The sequence below is a fragment of the Lissotriton vulgaris genome, chromosome 1_1 (genome assembly GCF_964263255.1).
Source record: "Lissotriton vulgaris chromosome 1_1, aLisVul1.2, whole genome shotgun sequence".
In the NCBI taxonomy this organism is placed as follows: domain Eukaryota; kingdom Metazoa; phylum Chordata; class Amphibia; order Caudata; family Salamandridae; genus Lissotriton; species Lissotriton vulgaris.
This window is the reverse complement of record NC_141685.1, coordinates 40,174,659-40,199,681: the sequence shown is the minus strand read 5'-3', so window position 1 is coordinate 40,199,681 and position 25,023 is coordinate 40,174,659. Positions and strand designations below refer to the sequence as shown.

Here is a 25,023-nt window from a genome sequence, read left to right as displayed (position 1 = left end):
ATTTTCAAGCGCCATCTTTAAAGATCTGATTTCAGCTCGCTGAGCCGAACATTTTCTCAGTGATTCAGTTTTTGTTATTTTCTGTCTGAATTTACCGCAGAGCCAGCGACCTTTAATAATCGCGCAGGCTGTTAAGGTTAGCCAAAGAACATGTCTTCATCGAAATGTAATAAATGTAAAATTGTACATAATCATGAAACTTTTATGTAATGTTTTAAATTTTGTTTCATATTTTAATAAATACGGCCGGGAGGGTAACTCCCTCCCGCCTTCCAAAAGTTCAAACCTGTGTCCGACTTCTCCCATCCTTGGGGATTGGTGTTGGGAGGGGGTGGCGGGCATCCCGGCCATATGGAAAGGAGCGACCACTCGGTCCCCCCGAACGTATGGTCAAGTGCCCTGATCCCCCGGGAAACCATTTTGGGCGGGGGGCGTGGCTCGGCTGGTATGCCCGAAGTGGCGTAGCCGGGGCGCGCTTTCTCCCCCCCAAGAGGGGTTGTCCTAGACACCTACACGCCTGTTCCTGTGCTCTGAAGGCTGCACCTACTCGTTGCTCGTGAGCCCTCGACGGAACAAGCGGCAATTTTGACCCACCCACCAGCCCCTTATGGCAATGTTTGGTTAAATAAAATTTTACTGAGAGATAGATGTATAGGCCTTTTTTCCTTTGTAGAAGAAGTAAAGGAATGTTTAAGATAAGGATGTGACTTCTGCCTTTAGGAGAATGTTTTTCCTTTATAGGAGAGAGCAGTGATGACACGTTGAGGCTATGTCAGTATTTTCTTTCCTTAGTAGGTAACAACTGTCGTATTTATTTTTTGGTCGGGCGGTAAGGTCATGATCGGTGAGCAGTAATTTCAAGGTCCCTAGAGGGGGGCGCCACCCAGAATGGATGGGAGCGCCCGGGGGGAGGCGGCCATTGGCCCCTTCCACGGGGAGGCGGCACCCACTAAGGATGGGTCGCCTAGGGGGAGACGGCCATAGGCCCCTCCCAGGGGGTAGGCGGCTAGATGCCCCTCCTACTAATTTCCCGGGGGCCGGGATATCCGCGACGGCGGATAGAGAGTGTGGGGATGGGGGGGAGTCCACGCTGTCCTTCCTACAGATACCTCACACGGGAACTCGGACGACCTTTAAGATGGCGTCGAGTGAAAAGGGGGCCCCCACCACGACAAGGGAAGTTACAGTTGGCAATGAGGGTAGAGTCCTCTGCGCATGCGCCACTCACACCGTGAGGGCGAGATTTTGGTAGTAGGGATCTGACACCGGTTAAGACCTTGCCGTTGGCCCTTAATGCTAGGATGTACAATTTTAATTTAGAATGTATGCATTTTCAGGATGCTAGACTCTGCTAGGAAACCTTTGAATTAGAGATCTGTTAAGGTTAGCCAAAGAACATGTCTTCATCGAAATGTAATAAATGTAAAATTGTACATAATCATGAAACTTTTATTTAATGTTTTAAATTTTGTTTCATATTTTAATAAATACGGCCGGGAGGGTAACTCCCTCCCGCCTTCCAAAAGTTCAAACCTGTGTCCGACTTCTCCCATCCTTGGGGATTGGTGTTGGGAGGGGGTGGCGGGCATCTCGGCCATATAGTCCTGGGCTGTTCGTGAATCCCTGGGAGCCTACAGAAATGTTTCCGTGACCCCATTATTGAGAAAGCGGTCAAGTATCTGCTTTCTGGTGCAATGTTTTGGCAAAAGAACCCATTAGATATGTCTAATGTCGTTTTGTATTTTTTGCGAACTATGTTATTCATTAGTGCCGCACTGTGGGAATTTTGTACTGCAAATGTTTTGCAACATGAGTTTAGGTGTCTGTAGTCCAAGACTAGACGATATGAATCGTCTGGTTTGGAGACGGGAAACAAAGGATTATTCATTTGAGAGGTGCATGTTTCAATTACCCCTTGGTTCTCAAGTTGATCTAAAATCTCCCCGACCTGTTTTTTAGCTTCTTGCTTTATGGGATACTGCCTTTGTGCAGTCGGTTGACTTTTTAACTGGATTTTGTGAGGAGGAGAGCCCTCATCCCATCCTACATGATTTTTGCATAATGCTGGTGCCTGGGCTACTGCCCATTTCCTTGCATATATATATTTAGTGTGAATTGGAATGTGATTTGAGAAGGCAGGCATAATCATTTCTTCGCCATGAGGGCACTCCCTGACAAGTCTGGGGGCCAATCTTTCTCGGCTAACAGGATATCATAGCCTTTTGAGAGGTTATCCCAAAATAGACCCCTTATTTTTCTAGTCTTATCTCCCTCTATACGCAGTGTTATTTTGTATATCTTATGAAGTTCGCTAACTCTGGTGTCTGCAGTTTCTACCTGAATGTATTCATTCGTGTCCACTGTCTCCAGATGACTCATCAGGATCTTGCGAGCTATGGTCAAGTCAAGTCAAGTCATAGAATTTATATAGCGCACTACATACCCATAGGGTTTCAAGGCGCTTAGGAAGGGGAGGGGGATTACTTGTCAAATATCCACGTTTTAAGTTGCTTTCTGAATGCTAGGTGGTTCTGGGTAAGGCGAAGGTAAGCGGGGAGTGAGTTCCATGTTTTAGCAGCCAGGTATGAAAAGGATCTGCCTCCCATGGTGGACTTGTTGATGCGAGGTACAGTGGCGAGGGCTTGGTTGGAAGAACGTAGTTGGCGGGAGGGCAGTCACAGTCGTGAGTTGAGGCATTCTGGGCCGATGTCGTAGAGTGATTTGTGTGCGTGGGTAAGCAGTCGGAAAGTGATCCTCTTATTGACGGGTAGCCAGTGGAGGTCTTTAAGGTGATCAGAGATGTGTTCGTTGCGTGGGATGTCTAATATGAGTCTGGCTGAGGCGTTTTGGATTCGTTGGAGTTTCTTCTGGAGTTTTGCGGTAGTACCTGCTTAGAGGGTGTTTCCGTAGTCCAGTCGGCTCGTGACCAGAGCGTGGGTGACTGTTTTCCTTGTGTCGGAGGGGATCCAGCGAAATGTTTTTCTGAGCATGCGAAGAATGTTGAAGCAGGAAGAGGATACGGCGCTGACTTGTTTGTTCATTGAGAGTGAAGAATCCAGGATGACGCCTAGGTTTCGTGCGTGGTCTGTCGGGATGGGTGCTTTTCCGAGGGCTTCCGGCCACCAGGAGTCGTCCCATGCAGAGGGGGATGTACCTAAGATGAGGACTTCTGTTTTGTCTGAGTTCAGTTTCAGACGGCTTTGTTTCATCCATTCGGCAACTTCTTTCATTCCTTCATGTAGGTTAGTTTTGGCGGTGCTGGGGTCATTGGTGAGAGAAAGGATCAGTTGAGTGTCATCCGCGTAAGAGATGATGTTGAGGTTGTGTTGGCGTGCGATGGCCGCAAGGGGGCTCATGTATACGTTGAAGAGGGTGGGACTGAGTGAGGATCCTTGTGGTACGCCGCAGATGACTTCAGAGGCCTCGGACTTGAATGGTGGAAGGCGGACTCTCTGGGTTCTTCCGGTGAGGAACGAGGTGATCCATTCAAGTGCTTTTCCTTGGATTCCGATGTTATTGAGGCGTTGTAAAAGGGTTTTGTGGCAGACTGTGTCGAATGCTGCAGAGAGGTCAAGGAGGATGAGGGCGACTGTGTCTCCGTTGTCCAGTAGAGTTCGAATGTCGTCTGTTGCTGCGATGAGGGCGGTCTCAGTGCTGTGTTTTGCTCGGAAGCCAGATTGTGAGGGGTCGAGGGATTTGTTGACTTCGAGGAAGGCGGCGAGCTGGTTGTTGACAGCTTTCTCGATGACTTTGGCCGGGAATGGAAGAAGTGTCCTCAGTATTCTCGGCATGTTCGATTACTCTAATACTGGCTACCTTCTTCCTTGGGAATTGTAATTTTTTACTTTGAGCAGGTTCCTTGTCTTTGGACTTGGTGTGCTCTTCCCTTGGGTCTGACTGTCCTCTTCTTTCCGATTTCTGCGAAAAAGATCGAGAGGGACGTGTATCAATACTTTGATATCTATCAGGCTTTTTCAAGTTATCCCTATTTCTAAGGTTATATCTTTTCTCAGAGTGCTCCCTCTGGGGAGACTGGTGTTCTCGAGTCGGAGTTCTTTCCCTCCGTCGAGGAGACCTTCCTCTGGACTGGAAAACTTTTTCTTTGAGAGTGGATTGTTTATTTCCATCCCAGCTCTTTTTAGGAGTGTTTAGATTATTTTTAATAAATCATTTTTCAGGATTTTCGAGTAGTTGGGGTTTTACTGGTTTCCCACCCAAACTGTCTCTACCTAATTCTTCATAGCATTTTTCTATGATACTGGCAAGCTCAATTGGTTGATCTGTTATATCTGTTTCTTTCAATTTCTGGTGGATCGACACAGATGCTGCTTCTCCTTTTATATTGGCTAGTAATATAGCCGAGACCTGCTTGAAGTCTTTCAGTAATTTCATACCAAGAGTTAAAGCAGGTTTTGGACCGTATTCATTCTGAATTTGTTTTAGCACATCCGGTATCACCGCCATGGACGGAACACCATGTGTTTTTGTGTAAATGGAAGCAAAGACTGTACCCCAAGTGTCACAGTCCTCCACATGTGGTGCGACCTCCATCGGAAGGCAGATGGTCAGAATTCTGTGTTTCTCAATAGGGGTAGTATTCGGAAATACTGCCTCTATTTGAGTAATTTTCTGTGCTAACCAGAAAGAAATTTGTTCCCGTTTTGCAGGAGTTTTTCCAAGACATGATTGTATGTTTTGTGGTGTAATTTTACTTGTGTTCCCCTGATGAGGGGTCAGCTGTGGAACATTAACAGCTGTTTGGACTGTTGCAGTCTGCATTACATATTGGACTAACTGTCTATGTATTTTAATCAGTAATTTTAGCTGTGCTAAAAGTTCTTCTCTTGACATTTTTTCAATGTCTTGATGTGGTGTGTAGCAGGCTAGAACCGGCCACGTTGCTCCTGGTCTACCTAGTGGACCGAGCCTGGTGATGTGATCATTATGTTTTAGGGCGCCATTAAACCAGAGCAGGTGCTCTTGGTATTTTAATGGGATTTCAATCTCCTCGAAAGGAGCGTACTCTTCCGGTGGTTCCTCTATTTTGTAATAGTGAAACTCGTGTGTTGTAGCGTTTGCCGCTGGAAAGTTTATCCAAGAATAGAATACCTCTGTCTGCCGATATTCGTGTGCCTCCTCGTGATGTCAGTCCGTTTTCTATAAGTTTTGAAGTTATAGATTTTCTTATGTTTGCCGGGATGATAATCGAACCCGGTTCATTAATCCCTGTAACATCGGGACCCTGTTGATTCGTGCCTACTGCGACTTCATTGGTTCCGTTGTTATTGCCATTTTCTGGCATTGTATTAATGAAGGTTTGCAGAGCAGGTTTCCAAGGAAACAAAGATTAGGTGCATAATATTTTGGAACACTGTATCCTTCAACGTTGACTAAACCAGAAACTTTACATAGGAATCTCTTCCTACTAAGTTCCGGCGGATTTTGACATTTCACCCACTCCAGACGTCTATTGGAGTATTTACGGGAGAAAGGGTCTGTGTGAAAAAGCACGACTGAGTTACTCTAACGTCTTGCGTTAGTTTTATCGCCTTACCAAACGTTGGGCGCCATGTAGTGTAGTTCCTATTTTCCCTATAGGCCCTGCGCATTGGAATAACATAAACAGCAGTGGAGACGTAGGACTGCGGTCTTCTAGGTCTCTACTGACTATGTTAGACTTAATTTAGGTTTGCGCCAGCTAGCTCAGAGGTCACTGGAAACTGTCTTGACTGAATAGGAAGTAATCAGCTTCCCTGGCTCAGACAAGAAGGGATTCAGCTTCCGACAACCGCATAAACATGACAACTTTGCTCCTCAGAATAAGAGTCAATCTCTAGAGTCGTGTGAAACAATAGACAGCTATTTCACTCAGTCAGTTGTGCAGACTTTACTTTCACCAGGATGCAGAGAATAGAGAGACGTGAGTTTTTCAATAAAAGATATTATTTATTGAGCAGTCTTCCTTCTCATGCAAGAGAAATGAATTGCCACAATTGCAAAACTTGTTATTATGAAAAGTGCGTACAGTAAAAGGAGTATTACGAAATAATACTGTAAAAACATTGATATGGTTTCTTAGCCATAAGATGGTTAAAATGAATAAAATATATACATTCATAGATACATTAGCTAACGACCTCAACTGGTGCTTCTAACTATGCCTACCCCGGTGTACCTGACCTAAGCCTAATACATGGGAGAGAGTAAGTAAACAGCAGTTTAAGTTAAGTTGGTTTTGCCAAGAGTTACTTTCAAGAATTCTCTCTAAGGGTTTAGTCAGCACCGTACCTCTGGAATAGAATGCAGGAGGTCTGGTATCTCCTCTCAGGACCCGATATCCCAGTCACCCGCAGGGGTAGGCTGGAAACGCCGGAGCTGGATTTTCTCGGCAGGAGAAAAGACAGCGTCTTTCTCAGCGCGTCAAGGAGGAGGAGGGGCAGCGTCCGTGGGCTTCTCGCATCTGCTGGGCTCTGCAAGGGACAGCTGTTCTGCTCCAGTATTCACCACCACCTTGTGCTTGCTTAAGGCAACGTTGGTATATTTATACCTGAAAGGTGCCGAGTTTGACGTAAGCTTTTGGACATAAGACCTCAATAAAGATGTCATTAAGAACTGGTCGTTCTTACAGTGCTCGCAGGAGTTCTATTACTAATCAAAACAAAGCAAGCGGGGCTTTCCCAGGTTGCTGGGGGGTTTGAGATGTCGAAAGAACTCGGTGTGTTATCTAGGAATCTAAGGAAGTGGCTTCTGCTGTGTCATGGACTGTCATGAGCTGCAGAGACGAGTTACTGAAATATGGCTCTGATCGTTTATGCCATTATAGGGATATGTATTGATTATAGCCGTATAGGGGCATGAGGTCACAATATTGATCGGGGTCCTAGATAGAACACAACAAGGCTAACTTCTCACAAACTTCATCCCCAAGTTCTTCTTCCCTACTTTCAAAACTGAGGTTTTCCAGTGAACAACGCAAAATGCCCAAACTCTGCATCCAGATTCCCACACCCAGCATCCAAAGCAAATGCCCTATGGATGATTTGGTCAGGGATATTTGCTTACTCTTTTCCGCCTCTCCTGCTAATTCCATTTATAGTTCGGAAGCTCAGACAAACGTCCCTCACACTGATCTTAATAGCCCCCACATGTTCTCGTCAACCTTGGTACTCTCATCCTTAGAACTCTCAGTGGTTCCACATCAAAAGCTACATCTCACATCATGTCTCCTCACTCGGAGCCATTGAGAAATCAGACATCCAATTCCCAGAGAACCCAACCTAGCGATTTGGCTCCTGAAGTCATAGAGTTTGGTTATTTACAACTACCACCAGACTGTATAAATATTCTCAAGGAAGCTAGAAAGCCTACTACCAGAGCATGTTATGCAGCAAATGGAAACGTTTTGTTCCTATTGTAACAACAACAATATCAATCATCTTGATGCGTTTGTGCAGAATCATTTGTTATCTGTTGCATTTACAGCAATGTGGATTCACTTACACATCCATTTGTTTACACCTGGGAGTCGTAGCTGCATACTTGCAAATTAGACAACACCTATCTCTCTTCAGAGTACCAGTGATTAAAGCCTTCATGGAAGGATTAAAAAGGGTTATACCGCCAAGTATTCCCCCTGCTCCAGAGTGGAACTTAAACATAGTCCTTACAAAGCTAATGGGCCCGCCTTTTGAACCAATGCACAAATGTCCTTTACAATTCCTATCATGGAAAGTTACTTTCCTCATAACGATAACCTCACTAAGGAGAGTTGATGAACTTCAGGCATTACCTATACAAGAGCCTTTCTTTCAACTTCACAAAGACAGAGGGGTTCTACGTACCAATCCTAAATTTCTCCTTAAAGTAGTTTCAGCTTAGGGGTAACTTGTGTACGATATCAAATTAAAATAACATATCATTAGCCTTTTCACTATTAATTGAACCATCGGAATTCTTGTATAGAATTTATGTGCTGCAATGATAATAGAGCAAAAGACACACAATCGATGGACGGAATGCAGAACAAATCAAAACATTCACCCCCAGTCAAGAGATCTGGGTTGAATCCATCATTATGCTAGTTGCTAGTTTTGCCGCCATCTTAGGGAAGGTGCTGGGTGACGGTGCATTTGGCCAGACGATTCCACCCCCAGTCAGTACTTAAGGCGCCTCCTCAGCAGCGCATTTCATTGACAGAGCGCTTGTCTCCTGAGGCGGAAGCCGGGAGCAGCTCACATTGCTCATTTTGCACATCCCACTTACCCATACCCATTTAATTTAGTGGCCATGCCCTCTGCAGCTGATCAGGCGCTGGGAGGGGAAACTGATTGATAGTTTTGCTGCCATCTTAGGGAAGGTGCTGGGTGACGGTGCATTTGGCCGGACGATCCCACCCCCGGACAGCATAAAATGACATCACACTCTCGACCGCGCAGCAGACGATCGCAGCGGGTGCGCCACGGGCGCGCCAAAGGCGCGCCTAAGGCAAGCCTGTCTGCGCCCGTACGGGCCCAGGGCCACACTCCCTGCCCAAAATCTTCCTGACAGAGGGCAGCTGAGTTACTCCAGCCAGGAGCTCCTATCGCTAAGACCCAGAGCTACATGTCCCATTATCGAGTTACAGAAGGAAGGTAAAAACTGTCCATCCTGCTTGCGCGCTTTTGCATTCGCATCTATCAGGGACCCAAACCTGCCCCAAAACCAGTCCAAGATACCAAATCATAGAAACAACACTATCAAGGCTAGCTTAATCAATGTCAGGTTCTTGGTTAAACACAACATCCACACAGCGGAACTGATTGAAAGCCAAAAAATTGACCTACTATTTGTTACGGAAACCTGGGCAGATGAAGCCTCGGATGCCGATCTGACCTTGGCTATCCCCGAGGGCTTCTCCATTTATAGAGCCGACAGGAAAATGAAACGCGGGGGAGGTTTAGCAATCATAGCAAAAGAGGGGCTTAGGATCAAGAGTTCAGAAAAAGGGAGTAACCCGGACTGTGAAACCCTGATCTTTCAGATTAAGATCACAAACGATTACACGTTCAATAGCCTATTAATTTACAGAGCACCCAGTGCCAAAACGCCTCTAATTGAGCTACTAAGTCCGTTCTTAGAATCTAGTGTGCTAGGCCCTGACTACACAATTCTAGGAGACTTTAACCTACACTTGGAGAAAACTTCTGATCCCAAGGTAGCTTCATTCAAGGATGCATTGGAAAACTTTGCCTTGGACCAAAAGGTATACCTAGACACTCATTGTGCTGGCCATACCTTAGATGGTATTTTCACCTCATGAGCCTAAACAAAATTGGCACTCTCCCGGTTCCATGGTCAGACCACAAGCTGGTCTTCTTCTTATTAGAAATTAAAGAAGACACAGGAAGGCCCGCTGAAATTCTTAGGAACACTACATATCCCGACTGGTCAAAAGTCAACCCTCAGGCTCTTCTTGACACACTCCGCTCATCCTACCCAGTTCTTGATGCGGACAGCAATACAGCCTGTAAGCAATTTAATGGGTGGTTGGATGCCCCAGTTCAGGTCACTTCCCACAAAGGAGAGTGACTTTCAAAGGGAAAACCCCCTCACAGCCATGGTTCTCAGAAGCACTGAAGGCACAAAAACAGACGTGCAGAAGGGCAGAGAAAAAGTGGAGAACCAATTATGACACCAAGCTCAAACAAGAATATAAAGCAGTCCTAGCCAGCTATAAAAAATTAACAATGACGGAAAAAAGCAAATACTTTGTGCAAAAAATCAATGAGTCAAAAAATTCTAGTAAAGCTCTCTTTGCCACTGTAAAAAAAACTATCAAAAATTGGAAACAATAGTTCGGAAGCATTGTCGTCAGACTTCTGTAAGACATTGAGTGAACTCTTTGTCAACAAGGTATCCTCAGTTTATGATTCCTTTAAAAGTCACCACCCAGATAATGCAGCCCAGGCTCTCTCACACCTAACAAATCTAGCGGAACAATCAGCCCAATTCACACTGTTCCATTTCATCCCTCCTACAGCAGGTAAATTCGGCAAGAGGTGCTTACCACTAATTCAGGCAGTCCAATGGACCCTTGCCCGCCTAAAATAATGCAAGTCCAATCCATACTACACAATGCCACACGATTCCACTCAACGTCATATAATTTGGAATAAGAGCTGGGTAACAACGCAGTCACGCATATCAAATGTCATTTCTTTTTACAGGAGGCTTTAGAGGTGGGGCTTCTTTATCTATTCCAATACCACTGGAGGGGATTGGTGTGGGAGGAGTGTGAAAGGGACTGTGTGTGTTTCGGGAGGGGGCGGGTTGAAGAACAGAACACGCTGATGTCACGAGGGGGGATATTTCAGCCAAGCGTCCTGGACATGAATAATGTCCCAACTGTGGGTAGCATGAAAGCGGAGGGGGAGGCGGGGCTTTTAGAGATAGTTAGAGACGGAGACAGGACGGTTGGAGAGGGTAAACAATCCCGCGACCACAAAGAGGCAGAGTTAAGAGGGGTTTGAGGGACAGACTGCCAAGCACAGAGACAGCTCACTGGGTTGTGGTAAATATTTGATTTACTGTCCTAATTTCTATGCAGGTAAGTACTTAATCAATAATAACTCAATCGGAAAGAAAAAGGCAGAGTCCGTGGTGTTAGAGTTCTTAGGGGTTTTATTCCTTAAAAAGGAATGGTCATGACCGGATATCTTGTTCCTGCCACCACTGGGGTGCAGGAAGGGATAGAGCAATATTTTATTGACAATACATAGCTTATATACTTAAGTTACATTATAGAAACCAATACAGTAGGCGTAACAGCTGAGAGAAACAAGATAAAACACACACGTGGTAATGATACGTAATTAGAAGGCGTGAACTAGGCGTGAACATAGAGGTGTGTGCTAGAAACGTCATAAGTAGGTGTCATAAGTGGGTGGCAACAAAAAGCAGAATCTTGCAATGTCAGCAGAAATCTGAGGCCTGGATGCGCGCGCAGCTGCATGACGTGTGATCGACGTGAAACTGGAGGGCGCAGGGGACTTGACATTTACAATAGCGGAAAGAGACAGAAGTCTGGCATGTCAGATCAACTCGTACCTCTATCATATCTGATATCTGATGTTTGGGAACCATATTATCTGGGCGGAAAAGGTCTCTGGGGCAGAAGCTATTCTATACTGACTGTGAGTGCGTGTATAAGCGTCTAAGTGTCTGCATGAGATGCGAGGGGCATGGGCCTGCCATGGTAACAGAGGCTATGAATTACTTGCACGGAGACAGTAAGGCCGGGCCCTTCGCTCTGCAGCTGGGGGGATGTTTACTTGAACTAGTAGGTAGGAATGCATTTTCGGAGAGCGGAACAGATAACTCGAAGGTTGAATTCAGTCTTGGCAGGCAGCAGGCTGAGCTAAACGCGGTGAGCCGCGCAGGGAGTAAGGCAGAGGTCACGGGTACGGAGACAGCCTGGGCTGAGGCTTTCAGAGTCAGAAAGCGGAAAAAGGCTCGATGGCAGAATTCAGGGCCTGCTTCGCCAGAGCTGAAAAACGTGTAAAGTACACCACAAAAAGACGTTGGCATGGCATACTTAGGAACGGACTATTCAACCCATTCTGGGTGGGTCTGAAAGAGGACATGTTAACGTTGGACGCAAATGTATTTGCGTCTTCATAGCTGGCACAGGAGGGAAGTTACATGCACTTTAAGCTAGTACATGGAGACGGTGGGGTACACGATAGGGAACATAACTTGACCAAAAATTTATATTTCCTCATTCCCTCCTTGTTCCCTACGGACCCTTCATGATATATCGATCCTCATGAATCGATCAGTCTGTTCTTGTAACATCATTTGCTCGTCTTTCTTCCTTTGTCGGTTTGAGAGAAAACTGGAATGTTCAATGCACGATGTGGCGCACAGTCCACAAATCGCTGGCCCACACTGTAGGCACAGGCAACAACTGAATACTATGACAAGGGCAATGCCTAGGAAGGATAGGATCTTCCATCCCCAAGCGGTTAACGTTGTCCAGAACCAACCGGACCAAGTCCAGGTGCCTGGATTCTGGTGTATCGAACTTGCAATCTTATGAAGACGTGTAATAGCTTTGTAGACAGTTGGCGCGTTTTCTGGAATGAAAACACAGCAACTTGACCCGATGACCTTACAGGCTCCACCTCTATCTGCCAAGATGACGTCAATAACGAGACGATTCTGAAGAACAACAATCCGCATAGCAGACTGTTCCTCTGTTAAGTTACCTAGAGCGGAGGCAGTTTCATTTACTACTGCTTCGAGTGTTCTGGTTAATCTACGTATTAATTTACTGTTTTGGACGGGGCCTGTGAAGAAATAGAATCCCTTATTGAAATCTGTGTATTGCTCCCATGCCGTTTCGGTATAGTCGACAATCGGGAGATCTCTTCTGAGTCTACTCTTTACTAGATTTGTATTTCTGTGATAATCAGGAGGGGCTAGGAAAACAGGTGGCAGAAGGAAGGCAATGTAACAGGTACCATCCCAATCTGGAGGTAAGCGTATGTATGCGGTATGGCCACAAACAAAGTAGGAATGACGAGTAGCTCGAAAGGAAGACTTGCCATGATCACTGAATTCGACCACGGTAGTACATTTACTATGACCTAAGTGTACTGAACCCTTCTTTCTGACACATAAGTCACCTGTGACTGGTAGTACTGACATAGCAGGGAGAACTGGTGCGGCTTCGGATTCAACAGTGAGGATCATAAGGTTAATTGTATAATTACCTAATCCATATACTTCATTTTCTAGATCAGTTCCTACTCTAGTGGGGAGTCCCTTCTTGTCAGGGTAACAGGCATTAAGCAGAACTAAGTTCAAGTTTCCCCAAACCCAGCTCCCTTTAAAAACAGCGACATCAGGATCTAAGGAATTGATTATTCTAAACCATGCACCACAGGAGCCATTATGAGTGAACGGGTACGGAAAGAGGGGCAGAACTCCCTTGTATTTCTGGTAGGGAGGGAGTCGGCCACATATCCAACAGTTTGTAGCATTGTTAGTCTGATGAGAATGGTGTAACATACTAATGAATGTGTTGTTGCGCAGCGCGAGTCTGTAAGGAAGTTCGTGGGGAGGTAATTCACTAAAAGAATGTTCAGCAGAAACATTGAAAGCAGATTGTTCACGTTTGAAGATAGGGTAGTATATGGGAAGCAATATGCTAGCAACAATAATAAGGAGACTTAAAAAGAACTTAATCAATAAAGTCACTATACAGTGACTACGGAGTGATTTGCAATATGCACGTTTCTTGAATTGTCTCTCTCTCTCTCTATCTCGATCTAGGGGATACAGGTCAGAAACTATTTAACCGATTCACCTAGGGGAGGACTTAAACAATTAAACTGTCTGACTTGCTAGATCGAAGTTTCAGTCTGTACTCCTCTTGGGGAGTTTTCTCTCGTTCGGGAACCTTAAAGTCACTAGGTTCGATACAGTCTTTGGAGGGGGTGGACGAGTCTGGGTCTGGTTTCAGTTCATTGCACTTTTTAATATGACTCGTATGGATCCACCCCTTTCTGCCTTCCACCTTGATCGCGGTCTTCGTAGTAAGAAGGACGGTCTTCGGCTCTTTCCAGCGGGGCTCCAGCGGACTTTTCCTGTCGAAGTTCCTAATTAGGACAATGTCCCCTGGTCGGACATCGTGTGGCTTTACATCAGTGTTGTCAGGGAAGGCTGCAGCAACCTGTGAACGACATGATTGGAGTGCAGACATCAAGGAGGCAAGGTAATCTGTCAGCATATTACAATCGACATCAGTAATTTTCTTAGGCATGGGCGTCCCCCACATATTCGGTGGTCTACCAAAGACCACTTCGTACGGGGATAGTCCTGATCTCGAATGGGCAACCATTCTCATGTAGAATAATGCAACTGGCAGGGCGACTATCCAGTCGACCCCTTTCTCTTTACAAACTTTGGCAAGGCGGGTCTTTAGTGTCTGATTATGCCTTTCTACAAGGCCTGCGGCTTCGGGATGTCGGACACAATGGAATCTCCACTGATATCCTAACAGAAGGGAAACATGCCTCATAAGTTCGGATGAGAACGGCTGTCCGTTATCTGAGTACACGACACGAGGCAAGCCGTACCGTGGGAAGAATTCTCGAACCAGCTGCTTGGCAGTGGTCGGGGCAGTGTAATCTGGGACTGGATATGCTTCGGTCCAACGGGAAAGTGCACAAACAACTACGAGGACATATTTGAATCCTCGACAACGGTCCATCTGGATATAATCCATCTGGAGGACTTCAAAAGGGTGATCGGGAGGATGGAATCCACCTTGCTCTACAGGAACGCTTTTACCGGGGTTGAACTGACAACAGATCATGCAAGTACGCACTTTCTGTTTTGCTGCTGCTCGTAAGTGTTTGTTGTACCAGAGATTCTGTAAACTGTCTAACATAGCTTTCTCTCCTAGATGTGCTGGACTATGTGCTGTATTTATCATGATTTGAACCATTGAGTCGGGGAGAAACCATGTAGATTTTCCCTTCGTGACCCATCCTTGATCTGTCTGGATCCCTCCTAGTTCAGTCCATTTCTTTATTTCATCTGAAGTAGCATGTGTCTGGATATCGATTACATCTAGGGTGGGATCCCGGACTGACATACACTGTGTTGGTACTATTGTCTTTGTCACATCGGTAGTCTGGGTGTGAGTCAATGCTGTATGTTTTGCTGTCTGGTCTGCCAGGTCATTACCCTGGGAAACAGAATCCGTAACTTTAGTATGTGCTTTACACTTCATGACGGATATGCCTGAGGGCAGATGTATTGCTTCTAACAGTGCTTGAATGAGGGGACCGTGTTGTATCTTGGCACCATGAGAGGTCAAGAAACCTCGTTCTTGCCATAACATTCCGAAGTCGTGTACGACTCCGAACGCATAACGGGAATCAGTGTATATGTTAACATTTCTGTTCTCGGCTAGTATACAAGCTCGGGTCAGAGCGATGAGCTCCGCCGCTTGAGCAGACAGTGTGTCAATACGATGTGTTTCTTTAACTTCAGTTTCAGTGGTCACTGCATACGCGGCCACTAATTCTCCTGTACTTGTTCTCATGCATGAACCGTCCACGTAAAGTGTCAGGTCTGGATTTGTCAGTGGGACATCTGTTAAGTCTCGTCAAGGCTTTGTTACTGCATTAATGATCTCTATACAATCATGCGGGGCTGGATCTGTCATAATTGTAGGTAACAATGTTGCGGGATTCAGAATGCTGCAGCGTCTGATTTCTATGTGTGGCTGGAATAGTGTCAATTCATAACCTGTCAGTCGTGCTATAGTCAAGTGCTGAGTCTGAGTTCTGTTTAAAAGAACCTCTACAGAATGTGGAACTTGTACTGTTAATTGATGTCCTAAAACAATTGAGTCGCTCTGTCTGATTGCTAGTGCTGTTGCTGCTACTGACTTCAAGCACGCAGGGAGTGCCTGGGCTACTGAATCCAATGTACTTGAAAAATAAGCGCAAGGCTTATGTGAACCTGCTTGGTCTTGAGTGAGGACAGACAATGCTGTACCATCACGTTCTGTAACAAAAAGTGGGAACGGTTTGCTGTAACATGGTGTCGCTAGAACTGGTGCTTGACATAAAGCTTTCTTTAATTCCTCAAAAGCCTGTGTATGTTCCTGAGTCCAAGGGAGGGCAGTCGAAGTCGCTGCCTCCTGTGTTGTTAACTGAATCAGTGGTTTAGCTAGAAATGCATACTGGGGAATCCATTGTCTGCAGTACGAGGTGAGGCCTATAAAGGCCAGCACTTCCTTTTGTGTCTGGGGTTGTGGCATATTTACAATTAACTGAATGCGATCGGGAGTGAGCTGTCTCCCCACTTTGGACAGCAAGTGACCCAAGTACACAACTTGCTGAACACAGAATTGTAGCTTCGAAGGAGACACCTTGTGTCCCTTGTCGGCCAGAAAATGTAAAACTGTCAGTGATGCTTGTTCACATTCGGGCTCACTTCGTGCGGTGATCAGCAGATCATCGACGTATTGCAGTAAGGCAGTGTTAACTGGCATTATGATACAATCAAGTTGTCTTTTCAGTGCTTGGCTATAGATGCTGGGGCTTTCTGTGAATCCTTGAGGTGCGCGTGAAAATTTGAAACTTCGTCCATTTAAACTGAATCCGAAGAGATATTGGCTCTCTGGGTCAATAGGTACACTGAAGAAGGCGTTCTTGAGGTCAATTACAGTAAAGAACGCTGCTTCTGAATCAATAGCAGTCAATAGGGAAGAGATGTCGGGAACCACAGGGTACTGTGGAACAATACATTTATTCAGTTCTCTTAAATCAATCACCAGCCGATATACTGGCGGTGCATTGGGATCAGTACGTTTAAGAATCGGAATGATAGGGGAATTGCAGATATTGGAGTCGGTCTCTACGACCACTCCTTGGGCAATGAGCTCTTCAATGATTTCCAGTAAAGCCACTACAGCATCGGGTGGTAACTTGTATTGTCTGATTCTGGGTAGAACAACACCTGGTTTGAGTGTAACACGGTATGGTGTAATGTGCATACAACCTACGTCAGTTGGGCCTTTTGCCCATAAATGATCCGGCACATTTTTCAATCTGACATCAAACTCTCGTAATACATAATGACCCTTAAAGTCTCTCAAGAAAAGTCTAACTCCTTCCGGAGAACAACAGATCACAGCTCCTAGAGCCTTTAATGTTTTTATTCCTAACAGATTTTCTGGACAAGATTTCGTAAGTAACAAGTCTGTAACACGTGATAATGGACCCACAGCCAGGGGGACGGGTTTCGATACCTCATTTACAATAGGCTGTCCTGAAAAACCAAGGGAAACATTCTGTGAGCCTGAGAGGGGTGCCCCTGGGACTTCATCATGGCTGATTGTGGTGCGACTTGCCCCTGTGTCAATTAAAAACTTTCTGTCTTTTCCCAATACTTGACTGTGTACATCAGGACCCTCTTGATCTACAGGAATTTCAATAAGAGGCAAGCCACCCTCCCTCTCTAGGCTGTTTCATGTGTATCGTGGATAATCGGGATAATCAGATTGGGCATACTGGTACATCTGCTGCGAGACTTGCTGAGTCGCGGCAATGGGCTGTGGCTGTGACTGTGACTGTCTCTGTGGTACCGCTACTGTCTGTGCTGCATGTGGTGAAACATGCATAGGCTGTGTATTCTGCATGGGCTGTATATTCTGTGAAGTCTGTTGCTGAGTCTGATTTTGTCTAGGTGGATGCGGTCTTTCTTTAGTTTTACCTGTCGATATATTATGTTTCAGGACTGGGCATTCATGTACGTAGTGACCTGGCTGCTTGCAATAATTGCATGTCCCTTTAACGGGAGCTGCGGCGTGACCTGTCTGGGTCGTACCCTTTCTCTGACCGTCGGCTGGAACCGACTGGGCCACTAACATTTTCATTTTCGTGTCTTTCATGCGTTTCTGTTCCTGATCCTGTTCTTCTCTAATTCTGTTCTGATGGTATTGTAACATCTGTAACATCTGGGATGGCGTATTTGCTTGCCAAGTACTTTCAACTTTGTACACGCGGTTCTTAACTAGTGGCAGGGAATTCTCGACTAATTTTGATACAAAAAGATGCGGGTACGACTCGCTACTCGGCTTAAGGCCACTATTGATAATAAAACATTTCTCGAATCTTGAATAGAAGTCACTAGTATCTTCATCGTGTTTCTGTTTACAGGCCGAAATTGCGTCCCAGTCTTCCTTTCTTTTTCCATAATGCTTCTTCTACCTTCATGATGCACTCGGCATCCCATGTTCCGGTAACAGGCCATCTGTGTCTTTCGTCTAGATGCTTAGTATAATCGGCCCATAAATCTAGATACAATATGGCGTCTATGCCATGTTTCTGATACATGAAGTTTCCAGGAGTGTCCCTAGGGGGGATAGGAATTTCTTCCTCTAGTATCCCTTTTCTAGTTCCTATCTGTTTTAACTTATTGAAAAACGGCATCTTGTCTACTTAGTACTGAATGCTCAATCCTAGCTGTTTAATTCTGACTCTGAACACAATTAGTTACACCAGAACACAATAATGCACATTAGAAACAGTCACTCATACCACGACATTAAACACATAAAAAAGACATTTGAAACATATATGACTACCCCCTATACTGGATGTACCACTAAACAGCACAGATACACTGCTGAGAACAGTGCAAGAACTAGGATAACTGATATACTGCTAAACAGTACAGATACACTGTCTAAAACAGTGCAGACCGAATTTGTGTACCCAAACCCGTCTAGATACGTCCCAGCAATGGTACTCACCGGGAAGCACGGAAAACAGAAGGCCTCGGAAAACTCGACTGAACTGGACCGGACTCGACTCGACTCGACACGTTGATACTTCGGAAAACTGGTGGGCCTCTTGACACCTCGGACCTTGCTTCTTTCGACTAGGCTCTGGTCGGGATCCTCCGCGCTCCTCACCGCCTCGTCTGGGTGCTGATTGCAGTCTTCGTCGCCTCCGTGGGCCAGAGGGAGATACAGGAAATCCTGCCAGTACGCGTAGTTTCCGTCTAACTGATGGCAGGGGACAGAGCTTGCAACGCACCAACCGGCGCGTGGGGTGGGGGAGGGGTCCCTGTTCGGGCGCCAAAATAATGTGGTAAATATTTGATTTACCGTCCTAATTTCTATGAAGGTAAGTACTTAATCAATAATAACTCAATCGGAAAGAAAAAGGCAGAGTCCGTGGTGTTAGAGTTCTTAGGGGTTTTATTCCTTAAAAAGGAATGGTCATGACCGGATATCTTGTTCCTGCCACCACTGGGGTGCAGGAAGGGATAGAGCAATATTTTATTGACAATACATAGCTTATATACTTAAGTTACATTATAGAAACCAATACAGTAGGCGTAACAGTTGAGAGAAACAAGATAAAACACACACGTGGTAATGATACGTAATTAGAAGGCGTGAACTAGGCGTGAACATAGAGGTGTGTGCTAGAAACGTCATAAGTAGGTGTCATAAGTGGGTGGCAACAAAAAGCAGAATCTTGCAATGTCAGCAGAAATCTGAGGCCTGGATGCGCGCGCAGCTGCATGACGTGTGATCGACGTGAAACTGGAGGGCGCAGGGGACTTGACATTTACAATAGCGGAAAGAGACAGAAGTCTGGCATGTCAGATCAACTCGTACCTCTATCATATCTGATATCTGATGTTTGGGAACCATATTATCTGGGCGGAAAAGGTCTCTGGGGCAGAAGCTATTCTATACTGACTGTGAGTGCGTGTATAAGCGTCTAAGTGTCTGCATGAGATGCGAGGGGCATGGGCCTGCCATGGTAACAGAGGCTATGAATTACTTGCACGGAGACAGTAAGGCCGGGCCCTTCGCTCTGCAGCTGGGGGGATGTTTACTTGAACTAGTAGGTAGGAATGCATTTTCGGAGAGCGGAACAGATAACTCGAAGGTTGAATTCAGTCTTGGCAGGCAGCAGGCTGAGCTAAACGCGGTGAGCCGCGCAGGGAGTAAGGCAGAGGTCACGGGTACGGAGACAGCCTGGGCTGAGGCTTTCAGAGTCAGAAAGCGGAAAAAGGCTCGATGGCAGAATTCAGGGCCTGCTTCGCCAGAGCTGAAAAACGTGTAAAGTACACCACAAAAAGACGTTGGCATGGCATACTTAGGAACGGACTATTCAACCCATTCTGGGTGGGTCTGAAAGAGGACATGTTAACGTTGGACGCAAATGTATTTGCGTCTTCATAGCTGGCACAGGAGGGAAGTTACATGCACTTTAAGCTAGTACATGGAGACGGTGGGGTACACGATAGGGAACATAACTTGACCAAAAATTTATATTTCCTCAGGGTAGCGGCGCACACGCCCTGTGGCCACAAAATACCAGAGAAACTGGCAGCAGTAGAGAGAGTCGGGCACAGAGACAGCCCCGCCTACGGAGGGCGGTGGAATGCTGGTAGCCCACAGACTAGTGGGCAGAGGAGGGAGCGCTAAATAACACTACGTGGGTAGCTTTGCAGTGTAGTTCCTATATTCCCAATAGGCATCTGCGCATTGGAATAATATAGACACCAGTGTAGACCTGGAACTGAGGTCACCTAGGTCTCTGCTGACTATATTAGACTTAAGTGTTTACCAGCTAGCTCAGAGGTCACTAGAAACTTTCTCGAATGTGCAAGAGGGTTTTACGCCTTCTACTTAGACAAGAAGGGATTAGTTTCTGACAACCATACAACATGACAACTTTGCATCTCCATGAGTTAGGAGGGAATCTCCAGAGTCGTGAAAAACAATAGAGGGGATGTTTCACTCAGTAAGTTCGTGCATGCTTAGTTTCACCAGAATATTAGAGAAAGAGAGACGGGCGTTTTCAATAAAAGATGGTATTTATTAAACAGTCTGTTTTCTTGTACATGAGAAGTGAATTGCTACGATCGCAATACTTGTCATAAAGTAAAGTGCGTACAGTACAAAGAGTAGCATAAAATAATATTGTAAAAGCATAATATAGTTTCTAAGCCATAAGATGCATCTAAGACGGTTTAAAATATATACTGTAATAAAATACGAAACTTCCTCAACTGGTGCTTCTAAGTTACGCCTACCCCGGTGTACCTAACCTAAGTCTAGTACTGGGTTGAAGTAAGTGAGAAGTACTTTAAGTTAAATCGTTTTGCTAAAAATTTATAAAACCAAGAATTCTCTCAGCGTCTAATCAGCTCCATACCTTATCTAGAATGCGAGAGGACTTGTATCTCACTCGGAACTCGATCTCCCGGCTTCCCGCGAGAGCAGTCGGGAAACACCGGAGCTGGATTTCTCGGCTGGAGAAAAGACAGCGTCTATCCCAGTGCGTCGGACAGGAGGGTCGCCTTCCTTCACTTCAGTAGGACATCGGGCGTGAAGACGGTCGATCTGCTCCATGAATACCACTGTGTGTTTTACTGGAAAAACCTGGGCATATTTATACTGTACAGGTGCCTGGCTTGATGTCAAGAGGTGGACAAGTTATCGTCAATGTAGGCATGTTAACGTCAATGTAGACAGGTTAACATCAAGGTAGACATATTAATGTCAAGGGTGGACATATTAACGTCACTATATGCACGAAGTGCGTCTATCCCTCCATGGGTCGGGTACAAATCAATACTGAAGACGTGGGTAAAATCCCCCGGGACTTACAGTGGGCTGATTTTGTCTCAGAGCCAGTTTTGTACTTTCTAGGGGCTTGGTGGAAGAGGAAACGCCATGTAAGGAGTGCGTCGACTCTTACTCTAATATGGGCTTGATTCTAAAGTCCACATAGGGGTTTGAATGATTGAATCCGTTATCGGGCATGAATCGGGCAATTTAGATTAGGGACCTAGATAAGAACATGACAGCTTGGGGTGCAGAAAGAGAGTGCTGTAGAAGATGGGTCTTAAGAGATGCGAACTCGGCTGTTGAAAAAAGCCCAGCGCTGATCGAAATCCTAAGAGGCGTACCAGGGCATCATAAGAAAGCGGGGCAGAGTAACAATGGATGAGGGAAGGACGGGTAACGGAATACGAGGAAGGAGGGCAGAGGGGCGGCAGGCCACAAGAGGAAATATGCTGGTGAGGAAGGAGGGAGAAGCACAGAAACGAGCGAGAAAAGGGGCTGGCGAGGGTGAAAGAAACGGTCAGTTCACTCGGAAGAGAGGGATCGTCGAAAAAGGGTTGTGAAGGAACAGCATACGAGGACAGAGACGAGAACAGCACAAGCAGGAAGTGGTATAAGGGAGGGGGTGGCAAATGGTGAGCACTGTCGCGGCCACTTTGATGTTCTCAGTGCCACGCGGCTCACTGAGAACAACAAAGCGGCCGCGAAAGTGCTCCCAATGGCTGCAGGCTGACAAATGGTGCACGCGCCCAGCGCACATGCACTGTATCTCATCCGCCTGCAGCCTTTGGGAGCACTTTTGAAAACCCCTTACTAAACTCTCACAGAGCAACGCATGTGCGTTAGCTCAGCGAGACCTAAAAAGGAACAGGACCTGCACTACACTCCCAACATGTTCCAGGAGGAATGTTGCTCCATCAGGTGATTATCAGAAGTTTGATAACAACAAGAATAGTGCACAGAGGGAGTCAAATGTTGAAGTTGAAGAGACAAAAAAAACTGAGATCAAGAAAGGGAATGGAGAAAGAAGAAACAGGGGAAAAGGAAACTTAGAGTTATAGGAATCCTTACCTGACAGTTATATTATATTTTGTTCCTCCGAGGGTGGCAGCCACGCTGCACTGCCTGGTCATCACCAGAATATCTTGAAAGGAAGTAAAGAAATAGTTTTGCTTCAGACGATCACATTTCATCCCATCTTCCAAATAACCGTCCTGAACTTCCAAAACAAAAGAATCTCTTGTTCTCTGGACGCCATTGCCAAGCAACTCTGGTTATGAATAAATACTATTTTTGGTTCAAGAACCACGATCCTTTGCTGGGAAATGTCTCTGTGAATATAGAGTACACCCACAGTCTCAGAGAACAAACCCTAACAACCCAGTCCACGTTTTCATAACCCCCATCTTTCCATTTAGATCCCATGAAACTTGCAAATCAAAACAATCTGGTTCACAAAAGGCATGTTAAAGTCCTTGTACATAATTCTGTCCACCATTCATAAATAATTCAACCAGACTCTTAGATTTTTCCAAACTATGTTCTCTGAGCAACTGCAATTCAAGCTCAAGCTGATGCAGAGTTCGAATGAATGAATGAATGAATGAATGAATACGCACTTATATAGCGCATGACTACCCGGAGGCATCCCAGCGCATTAGACAACCTAGTCATTACTCAAAGGTTCAGGAAAACAAAAAGGTCTTTAAAAGTTTCCTGAACCTCAGATGGTTAACTTCCAATCGGATGGCATCGGGAAGCTGGTTCCAAAATTTCGCAGCCTGTAGGGAAAAACGTCTGCCACCCATACGGGTCATTTTGATCCTAGGGACATTCAGAAATTTATTATTGCTGGACCTTAAAGTCCGTGGAGTTTGATGGAGTTTGAACATAGGTTGTATCAAGGCAGGTCCGGAATCTATCATCGACTTATGCACAATAGTCATAGCCTTGAACCAAATCCTTTGTTGCACTGGCAACCAGTGCAGTTGACGTAATGCTGGCTTAGTCAAGCTCCTCCTAGGGATGTCCAACAGCAGACGAGCCGCACAGTTTTGGACTGTCTGCAGGATTTTTATCGTTCCCTGAGGGGCACCCAGATAAACTGCATTCGCGTAATCAAGCCGTAATAGGATCAGGGCCTGCACCAGGAGGCGCCTGGCTTCAAACGGGAGGAGCTTAAGAATCTTTCTTATTAATCTTATTAGGGCGTAACAGGTGGTTGCCACCTTACGAGATTGAACCAGGAAACTAAGAGTTGGGTCTAGCCAGACACCTAAACTCTTAATTTGTTTCTTGTGGGAAGGGGGCTGGCCAAAGCTGCTAGGCCACCAAGCATCCACAGTAGTGGGTGCATTGTGCCCCAACATCATGACCTCGGTTTTTGTACCATAAGCTTCAGGAAGGACTCGTCCATCCTATCGAGTACTTCACTTAGGCATGCAGAGAGATTATTACAAGCAGAGCCCTGACCAGAGTGAAATTACTAACTGGGTGTCATCGGCATAAGTGACCAGTTGCACCCCCCTGGGCAAAACCACCTCAGCCAACGGCCTCATGTAGATGTTAAACTGGTGGGACTGAGGGAGGCTCCCTGGGGGACGCCGCAGTGCAGGGGCATCTGGGTTGAAATTCCCTCCTCCTCAAAGACAGCAAAAGTTCTGTCCGTGAGAAAGGAATGAAGCCATTTCAGGGCCACACCAGATACCCCTATGTCACTTAACGTTTGAATCATGACTGTATGATTGACAGTGTCGAAGGCTGCGCTTAGGTCTAATAGGATGATGGCTGCACAGCTTCCAGCATCCACAATTTTCCTGGCTTCTTCGACGACTGCAATGAGGGCGGTCTCTGTGCCCTGTTTGCGCCTAAAGCCCGTCTGGGTGGGGTGTAAGGATTTGTGGTTTTCCAGGAAGGTGGAAAGTATAGCGTTCACATGTTTTTCCACCAGCTTACTAATGCCCAGCAGCAAGGAAATGGGGCGATAATTTGTCCAGTCCTCCGGGTCTAGATTAGGTTTTTTTAAAATAGCCTTCCACTCGCCTGCTTCCAAGGAGGTGGAACAAGACCCGATGCCATGGAAGAATTAATTACCTCCTGAATGACTGGCGCCACCGTCTCTGATACCCTCTTAAGAATGGTACGGGGAGCAGCATCGGCGGGGGACCCGGACTTAAGATTTCCCTGCAGTAACTGCAGTGTCGAGCAGTTGAGCAGATTAAACTCCTCAAGCCTAGTCAGAGTGTTTCCATCGCTAGTGTTGGGCTGCGAGAAGCAATATAACAACATCGGACTGATTTTAATAGTCGTTTGTTAGATTTACTTTTGACAGCTTAACGTGTCTTTTAAATACCTGCATTCTCTCCCAATCAACTAGTTCGCCTGGGCTCGATATTGCAGCCTGCCCGCCCCGGTCCGACTCGGCAAGCAGTGCCGTTGTGCGGAGGGCGGACAGGCAAGAGCCAGGCTGCACTTCCGGTTTTGCCGGAGCTGAGGTTAGCGCTCTAGTGGCTACCTCACTCCGGGCTATTTAGGCCGCCCTGACTCTCGGGTACACGCGGTAGGGAGACGGTGGCAGTCTCTCCCAGACCCGCTGCTGCACCTGTGAGTAATAACAGAGTGTTTCCATCGCTAGTGTTGGGCTGCGAGAAGCAATATAACAACAGCGGACTGATTTTAATAGTCGGTTGTTAGATTTACTTTTGACAGGTAAACGTGTCTTTTAAATACCTGCATTCTCTCCCAATCAACTAGTTCGCCTGGGCTCGATATTGCAGCCTGCCCGCCCCGGTCCGACTCGGCAAGCAGTGCCGTTGTGCGGAGGGCGGACAGGCAAGAGCCAGGCTGCACTTCCGGTTTTGCCGGAG

At 46.1% G+C, this 25,023-nt stretch overlaps 1 pseudogene; it reads right to left on the bottom strand.

Moving 5' to 3' along the window:
• Positions 1-25,023, bottom strand: part of LOC147737111 (uncharacterized) — a 305,409-nt pseudogene that overhangs the window by 172,258 nt on the left and 108,128 nt on the right.